Source organism: Tamandua tetradactyla, chromosome 3 (assembly GCF_023851605.1).
Source record: "Tamandua tetradactyla isolate mTamTet1 chromosome 3, mTamTet1.pri, whole genome shotgun sequence".
NCBI lineage: Eukaryota > Metazoa > Chordata > Mammalia > Pilosa > Myrmecophagidae > Tamandua > Tamandua tetradactyla.
In genome coordinates, this window is record NC_135329.1 from 97,450,357 (window position 1) to 97,459,288 (window position 8,932).

Genomic DNA, 8,932 nt, shown 5'->3' on the forward strand with positions numbered 1-8,932 from the left:
AAACTGATGCACAGACCTTGAGTGGGGAGCAGGGAGAAGCTGTGCGATACTATGGGGAAAGGGGCAGGGGTAGCCTGGGTATGGAGATAAGTGCCCACAGCCCTTATGCACTGGCAGCAGCCTGCAGGGAACAGGGAGGGGCAGGTACTGCTTGGGAGGGGTGCAGGAGAGGTGGGTTGGGTTGCACTTGGATTGGGGTGTGGGGCAGTTACATGCATTGGGGTGGGGTGCCTGGAGTGCAGGGAATGGGAGCAGGTGACAGGGGTGTGGGGTGAATTGCCAGTCATGGGGCTGTGCTGATGAGGGTAGTGTGCCCAAGGAGCATGGCCTGACTTACTTCCTAGTCCCCGGCTCCCGTCTGTGCACACCCATGGGCTCCGTGCCTCTGCGCCAGATTCTCGCTTTCTGCCTCAGAACGTTCTATGGTCTCTGCAACTAGGGCTGCCCTGTGTGGTGCAGAAGGCTCTCCCAGGTCAGCCGCACTCCCAAATTACTGTCTCAATTGCCCTTCTGTCCCTTCTCTAACTTTTCTGTGGAGCAGGGCTAATCTCAAGCTACTCTATTCGGCCATCTTCCTGGAAGTCCCAAGTGTATATGAACATTTGCATTTAGTTTTTGTGCAAACTTAAATTTTCATTTCTCTGGGATTAATGCCCAGGAGTACAATGAAGAGTCATGTGGGAATTGCATACTTAGTTTTTAAAGAAACTGCTGAACTGTTTTTCAGATGCAGTACCATTTTACATTTCCATCAACAATGGAAATACATACAGTTTCTCTGCATCCTCATTAGCAGTAGGTGTTGTGACTTTTTTTTTTTTTTGCCATTCTGATAAATGTATAGAGGTATCTCGTGGTGATTTTATTTTGCATTTACCCAGTGGCTAATGATATGAACATCTTTGCACATGCTTTTTTGCCATCTGTCCATCCTCTTTGGTGAAATGGCTATTTGTTCATTATCTAATTGGATTGCTTATTTTTACTGTTGAGTTTCTTTAAGGATTAAATTAGTTAGTCACTATTGCAATTATAAATAGTTTAATTAGACTTTTTTTTAAATTAGAGAAGTTGTAGACTTATGGAAAAATCATGTAAATATGCAGTGTTGAGTTTTGGGAGTTCTTTTTATATTTTAGATACTAATCATTCTGTATAATCTGTGGTATGCAAATATTTCTTCTAGTCCATAGCTTAATAAACTCCCTTTTTAAAAGCCATTCCATTTCTGGTATATTGCATTCTGGTAACACTTAACAAATTAAAAATGATAGTTAAATAGCTATTCAAATTATCTGTCTCATATGAGTGAGTTGTAGTACTTTGTGCTTTTTAACAAATCGATCCATTTCATCTAAATTTTCAGCCATGTGTATAGAGTTGCTTTGCTCTTTCCTTTATTATATTTTAATGGTTGCAGGTCTATAGTAATATTCTCTGCTTTCCTTCCTTATATTGGTAATTTGTGACTTCTATTTTTCTTTCTCAACCCTGCTATTGTCAATTTTATTGACCTTTTCAAAGAAGAAAACCTTTGTTTTGTTGGTTATTTCTATTGTTTTCCTGTTTATAATTTCATTAAGTTCCACTCTTATCTCAATTACTTCCTTTTTCCTTCTTATGTTGGATTTATTTTGCTCTTCTTTTTCTAGATTCTTTAGGTGGGAGCTTCAATTATTGCTTTAATTATTTGGTTTTTCTCTTATATAATTTAATGTATTTAGTGTTACAAATTTCTCTTAATGAGAAATCTATATCATTTGAATGGTTTTCCTCTATAGTTAAGGTGCATTTCTCTCTTACGGCTTTTGAGATTTTTTCCCCTAGTATTTGGTGTTCAGAAGTTTGACTATGATTTGTCTTAGTTTAACTTCTTTGCATTTATCCTCTTAGGGGGTGTGCTCAGTTTCTTGAATGTATGAGTTTATGTCTTTTGATAAATTTGAGACATTTTCAGCTATTATTTAGTTAGTATTCAGCTTTGCCCTCTTTCCATTGTCTTTCTGCGACTCTGAAAATATGAAAATTCAAACTTTTGCTACAGTTTCACAGCTCCTTGAGACTATTCACTGCCCACACCCCCACACCCCAGTCTCTCTCTCTCAGTTGTTCAGATTGGGTCATTTCTATTGTTCTATATTTAAATTCTCTGATGCTTTCATCTGTCCTCTCCATTCTGTCATTAAGGCCCTTCTTTGAGTTTTATTTAAATTATTACAATGAGTTTTATTTAGATTATTACATTTTTCAGTTCTAAATTTTCATTTTGTTCTTTTTTTACTTGTCTTCCTTACTTGTCCCTCCTTGTCTTTTGCTTCTTTGCTGTTTGTTTTTTCATTTGTTTCAAGTGTGTTCATAATTGTCCATTGAAGTATATATATGATTATTGATTTAAAATCTTTATCAGATATTTCTCACATCTCTGTTTGAAATGTTTCTGGTGTTATTATTATTTTTTTAAATTCAAGTTGAAATTTTCCTGGTTCTTTGTATGACAAGCAATGTTTGATTGAAACCTGGAAATTTGGGGTGTTATGTTAAGAGACTCTGGATCTCATTTAAACTTTTTATTATAGCTAGCTTCTTGTAATCTTGTCCAGAAATGGATGGGGAGCACTGCCTCATTAATGCCAGGTAGGAGTGGAGTCTAGGTTCTCCACTTGGCATCTGATGTCACCCAAGTGGTAGAGGGACTTGTAATTAGTCCTAGGTGAGGTTTAGAATTCTGGCTCCCCATAAGGTCTTTTCCACTATTGCCATGACTTGGCAGGGTATGAGAGCCTTGTTACTTCTCCTAATGGGGTTTCCACTGACACCACGGGGTGGAGGGGTTGCTCTCATTACCACTGGGTTGTGGTTAAAGTCCTTACTATCCATAGTCTTCCTCTGACACCACCCCAGCATGGAGGGAGTGAGGTGCCTTGTTACTTTGGGTAAGTGTGGAAGTCTGGGCTTCCTACATGGTCACCACTCACAGCGTGGGAGTAGGGTACCTTGCTCCTGACTAGTGGGGATGAAAACACGCAGTCTCCTTTGACAACACCTATAGGGTAGTTTCAGGCAACTTGCTATAGTCCAAGTAGGGTGGAAGTCTACGCTCTCCACTCAGCCTTTGCTGACATGGGTGGGGGGTAGGGTCGTAGTTTTATTCTGTGGTATTTGGCTGGGGCAGAGCAATTATTGCCTAAAAGTTTCCCGTTTTTCTAGGCTGCTGCTTTTCTGGTTCTTTTACTAAAGAAAGCAGTTTTTTCTTGGGACTTTTTTTTTGTCTGCATCATTTCTTGGTTGCTACCTTCTTTATCTCCAAATCTGGAATATATGAGGCCAAAAAGAAAACCCAAGGAACCAGGCATCATTCCTTGAGTTCTGAAGTCCCTAGCCAATCTTCCTTCTTTTCTACACCTTTCAGAGTCTTCTTATCCTTGCTTCCCAGGACTTTTAGTTGTGCTCAGCAGGAATAGGAAAAAGTATGTCTAGTCCATCTTCCCATAAACTGAAGTCTCCCTTTTTATTCCTTTTATAAAAATACAGCTATGTCAGAATTATAAAAAATGTATTTTCTCATATGTGGTTATTTATATGCATTTCCAAGAACTGTGCCATATTCTTCCAGCCACTTTAAAAAATCATGCTGATTTGATGATGATGATGATGAAGAAGAAGGAGAATGTATTGTTTAAAATGAAGTGCTTAGATCTTTGGACCAATCTAATTATCCAATCTGTCACCTGTTGCCATGGATAATTGAGAATTAATTCCAGGAAGTCCTGTCTCAGTAGCAGATAGAAGATGTGCATGTTCATGTCCTTGAAAGAAGTCAAGTAGGAAGAAGGATTTTTGGGGGACTGATCATGAGGCTGTTGGCAACACAATAAGTGACTTGGCCTCTCGCTGGGCTGGAGTAATTCCTGTTAGAGATCCAAACTGGGTCTGCTAATGGACTTTAGTAAGGCTCTAATGCTTTAGACAGTTAGGGCTGCAGTTAACAGCTTGACATCTTGGTGAAGTGCTGGGGACCTGCTCCATATAACCCAAACGCTGAAAAATTGAGACTCTCCCAAGACTCAGAGCATTAGGGTTATCATGTATATGAAACTCACAGGTAGCTTCTGTGCTTTCTGGTTCCCAGAAGCAGGAGTAGTGCCCCTCAGGAAAATTGTGATTGGGATGGTTGTCTTGGCTAATTCTGCCTCTAATCTTACTCTTCATTCATTGAATCACCTATTTATTTCACTGTTCTTTCACTTACTAAATTATTTTCGAGAAGCACAGGGGAAGCATAAATGAAAATATCTTTTTTATCTGATGGTACGGTAGTGGGTAGGGAAAGCAGACAATGACTATTACAGTTCAGGCTATAATGGAGAGAAGCACACGATATTCCTGGAATGCAGAGCAGAACCATCTCATCCAGGCTCAGAACAGACAGTCAGGAAGAGCTTCCCCAAGGAGGTGACACCTGAGTTGAGTATTAGAGAAAAGGAATTAGGCAAATAAAGGGGGAGCAAGAGAGTGAGGCAGAGGACTGTAGCAGGAGAGCAGCTGCAGTGCTGGAATACGGGGCGGGAAATGTGGGGTGTGCTGAGAGGCAAGGTGGGGATCAGGTGATGGAGGGCAGTATCGTCAGGCTACTGAGCCTATATTTTAGCCTAAAGACAATGGACAACCATGACAGGTTTTTTTTTAATGTAGGCTAAATGACATGATGTTCCAAAAGATATTCTGTTATATAGAAGAGGAATGGATAGGGTATGGATGTCTTAAGTCTGGTCCCTGGCCACTTTATTCGTGCACTATGATTTTAGTAACTGTATATGAGCTAAAGGGCAGTATATTTTTCATTGTAAATGTGGATTGGGAGACTGGAAGATAGCCTTAATTTATGGTGAGTCGTCAAGTCATATTCTATAGGTGACAACACACTTGCTGAGGTTAAGACCTGCGGGCCTTTCTTTCTTATAACCCTCATAACTCAGAGGTAACTGAGAATCCTTATCATCAGGTTAATTCTTTTCCATCCATTTATTTACGTAAATAATAGGAAAGGACTTTTTTGTGAGTTGTGAAGTTTGTCCTGAATGAGAAAATAGCTGTTTTTCTATGTGTTGGAAATATGGTGGGAGGCACCGGTAAAAGATAGGGAAATGGCCACTTCCCATTCATTTCCTCCCTTTTAGGATCAGAAACTATAGACATGCAAATCAAACCTTAAAACATGCAGTCAAGCAGAAAGGGAAAACATAGGACAAAGGATGTCTGAGACATACCTAGTGAGTTTGGGGAGGGGCAGAGGATGGGTGGTTGTATTTGCTGTACCCAGGAAACAATACCGTTTTCATCAAAGGGAGAAAAAAAATTCTGTGGCTTCCTATGTCTCAAGGCTGAGTTTAATTAAGGCAAGAAAAGGCAGAGAGAAGTGATTAATAAAACACAACCTAGATCGGCAGGAAACTGCCCTAGAGAAGTTAGAGGAGCATGGGGATGGTAATCATCGTTACATGAAGGATGAGATATGTCAAGGATAGAGGATGTTGTGTGGACAATATAATGAAGCACCATATGGGAGGACATAGTAAAATCCAAACACCTTTTATAATGGCAGAACTTGTAGGATGAATGCATGAGTACTGCTTCCTTGCAGTTTGACAAAATGGATCTCAGATGGCTTCCTCTTTATCAGCCTGGGGGAAGGAACAGTGGTATCTGCAGGGAGATATCCTTGGCCCAGGGCCACTTAAAAGTTTCATAGGAGAAATGAAAGAGGAACATTGAGTGACAGATAACTTGTATGGTAAATATCTTGGGGAAAAGAAATATGGGTAAAAACATAACAAGAGGCAATGAAGATATCTGGAATAAACGAAAAAGCTGAGTTGTCAAAAACAGGATGGTAAATCCTGGTTTGCTATTTTTTTTTGGCTGTGTAACTTTGCGTGAGTTACAACTTCTCTATTCATCTGTTAGTCAAAAAATATGGACTTACCACTTAGAGTTGTTACAAAGATTAATTAAACTAATATTTTTAAGGCACTAAGCTGCATCTGGTGCATGAAAACACAATATATAAAAAAATTTAAAGAACTATCGTGTTGAGGATTGTGTGCCTGAGCCATTGATATATCTGGGGACCCAATTTAACATAGTAAAAGAATTTTAAAAAGTCATCAGATAACTTGGAGCCAGCTTGTAGTAGAGGCTAAAGTTGAAGCAGTGAGAAATTAACACCATTATCCACTGGGGGATGAGAAGCATCAGGAATCATGAATGGGGGAGGCTGAGATGAGAGTCAGGGGTGGATTGGAGAAGGAATTGAAATCAGATAAATAGCTTCTTGATTGATCGGATCTGGGTCAAACTGAGGGCATGAGAAAGCTCCGAGCAGGCAGGGATTTGTGTCACTTTTTTTCATTGCCATAAGCTTACTGCCTAGATCAGTGCCTGGTACCTAGCAGACATTCTCTCCATTTGTTGAGTGGAAGACTCCAGTGTCCACTGGCCATGAGCAGGTTGGCTTGGAATAAAAGAGCAGACTCAGGATGGACAACTGTTGGAAGGCAGCAACCTTCATGTCAAGGGTGCTACTGCATTAAGCAGTCTGGATTCTTTGGGATGTCCAGAATCAGAAGATCCAGAAGCTGGTGGTGGTAGAAGAAATCCAAGGTAGCATTAAAGCAATTGAGCACAATATTTCTGAAGAAATGAAGAATGACCTGAGTGCCTAGAATTACTGATACAGAATAAGCAAAACTGAGGAATGTCGTTAAATTCTCCTTATCTTTTTCTTCTTTTCACCATCTCTCCCTTCTTTCTTCCATCTGGCTGTCTTTCTGCCTTTCATCTACCAATCTACCTTGAGTTGATATAAAGAAAGTAGTTTTCATCTAATTTTAATTTCTCCTGTGGAGAGAGCAAGGACACAATCAAATGAGTTTAAGGTAGAGCTGAGAGAAATCAGTTAGTTTTAAAGTGAACTCTTGTTATCAAAGAAAGCTCAATCCTGAAATTTGCTGGTTAATGAGGCAAATGGGGAAAACTCTCTGGTTTAAGTGATCTCTGCCAATAGCATATTTCTCCATTCTCTAAAATGCGGCAAGGTCCCATACAAAGCAGGAGAATAAGCAAGGTAACCTCAAAGGCTCAGTGTGTCTGGGAGGATGTGTAAGTGAAGGCTACCTGGGAAGCTTTAGGTTTGCAAAACACCTGGTCAAAGCAAGTGGCAGCATTCCCTGCTCAGTGGGTCAAAGAAGATAGGACTCAAGTCCATGCCAATTTGTGCTTAGTTACTTATTCTGAGTTTTTAGCCTATCTGGGATATTATGGCAAAGATGCATAGGATGGTGGTGGTAGCCTGTGTGCATTGAGTGTATGAGAATATATATGGGTCTCTGTGGATGTTTATATATTTGTGTGTGTGTGTGCCTGTGTGTCATTGTGAATGTGTGGGTGTATATGTATGTCTGTGTGGCATGTTTGTGTATGTGCAAGATACACGTGACTTGCACATGTGTGTGTGTAGATGAGAGAGAAAGAGAAGGGTCTGTGAGACTTTATTTTCAAATGTTGCTAAAGTGCTTAGAGATCCTTTATGCGGGTTTCCATGGAAACACAAGAGGTAGGAAACGAATGGCAGTATACTGGAGAAAAGGGCATGGAGAGTCACATTTAATGTTTTTTTAATAAATCTATTTTTGTACATTTGTGAGGATAAGCAGGCTAAAAGGGAGGTCAAAATACTAAGAAATTTTTTAATGGTGATTTTAATAAAAAAAGTAAATTGGTAATTTTATTTTTGTTTTATAAAGCTTTCACACAATCTAGAGGTTATTTCCAAGATTCTCTCTTTGATTTCTAAAGTAAAGTAAAGTTTTTTACTTTACTTCAGCTTGTGTACCAACCAATTCTTGTTAAATATTTATGGACAAGATTAAAGACTTTATAAAACTTAGCAGCTGGCAGCTGTCCTCACCTAAAGGATAAAACAGAGAGTTTTCATTTTAATTGGATAGCTATGTGACCGAAATATCTAACTCCCAGGGGAAATACAAGAATTAAAATATGTAGAGCAGGTTTTTAAAGAGCAAACCGCCTTGTACACTTTGTAGTTTTTATTTCCTTTGGTAATTTTGTGTGAAGGTGAAATTACAGTGTTGTCCTCTATAGTTTCTTAAGGTTTGAGATGCACTTAAAAATTTCAGAGTGTATCCTAATAATATTCAGAAGTGAAATGCAATTTTGGCTCTTGTGATGACGCAATATCACTCATCATAATTCATTCCTTAGAATTTTTTAACACAGCTGTCTCATGACTAAGTTATAAAGTGACAAAGCAAACAAAAACATGTGGAGTTTGGGGTACCAGTTAAACTGTTTGTCTGACATTGAATGTAACAAACGGTCAATTGAAAAGGAGAGGTTTTTCCTTTCTCAAGCCACTAACTGCCTTAGGTTTAACAGCCCATACTCTTTGTATTGCACTTCTGATGTTGGTCTGAAAGATCCCGATAATCTTATACAATTCACTTTCCTTCTCGTTTCTGATTTTCAACCATAACTTGTAGGGTTTGGACAAGATATTTCCTGAGATTATTTTAAGGCCCAATGGTCTAAGTCAAAGGTCAGGGAGGTGAAGGACCATGAGCCAAATCCTGTCTAAAGCCTATTTTTCTATGGCCCTACAAGCTAAGGATGGTTTTATTGTTGTAAGTAGCTGGGAGAGAAAAAGTCAAAAATGAATAGTATTTTGTGATATGTAAAATTGAAGTTATATGAAATTAAAATTTCAGTGTCCACAAATAAGGTTTCCTTGGAACACAGCCATGCTCATTGTCATGCTATAACATCAGAGTCAGGCAGCTGTGACAGAAATGGTATGGCCAGCAAGACCTAAAATATTTATTATCAGGTCCTTTACAGAAAAAGTGTGCCAACCTCT